The following is a 611-nucleotide window of genomic DNA, read 5'->3' on the forward strand; positions in this document are numbered from 1 at the left end:
TAGCGTGTTAGTTCTCATGGCGAGGCAGCCGACGCACGACGTGCTTTAAATCGTCAAAAGCGTCTGCACAACGATATGCTACTTCAGCATGACGCTCAGCGAAGCTCCGATCACGAAGGACCTCGTCCTCAAGGGCTCGAAGAGCATCACAAGTCACTGGACGGCGGTCGACCCGGTCATCACCGCCCGCCACCGACTCTTCTCGATGAGAATGGTGACGTCCGCAATCACGTGGAACGTCTTGTGAGACGACGTCGTCACAAAGGTCAAACCCAATATCTGGTGAAGTGGAGGGGATTTTCCGACTCCGAAAACTCGTGGGAGTTTGACGCACCACTTCGGCAAGATTGCCCAGTCGCTGTGGACCCTTTTGATCGGAAAGATCAGGATGTCCCGCGTCATCAGACGCCCGCGCTTTCCTGCAATAGCCAGAGAAGTAGAAGGGCCATGAGCTGAGCCCAAGCAGTGGCCCTGAGCTCTTGCGGTCGAAGACACAGCGCTCGCGGGAGCATTAGGGGTTAACCCATACGTCGCAAGGCAACAATCCGAAGGAAGTCGACGGCATGCCTTGAGTTTGGCAAACTCAAATCGGAGGTGTCGCTCCACACGCA

The sequence above is a fragment of the Plasmopara halstedii genome (genome assembly GCF_900000015.1).
Source record: "Plasmopara halstedii genome assembly, contig: Scaffold_2904, whole genome shotgun sequence".
NCBI lineage: Eukaryota > Oomycota > Peronosporomycetes > Peronosporales > Peronosporaceae > Plasmopara > Plasmopara halstedii.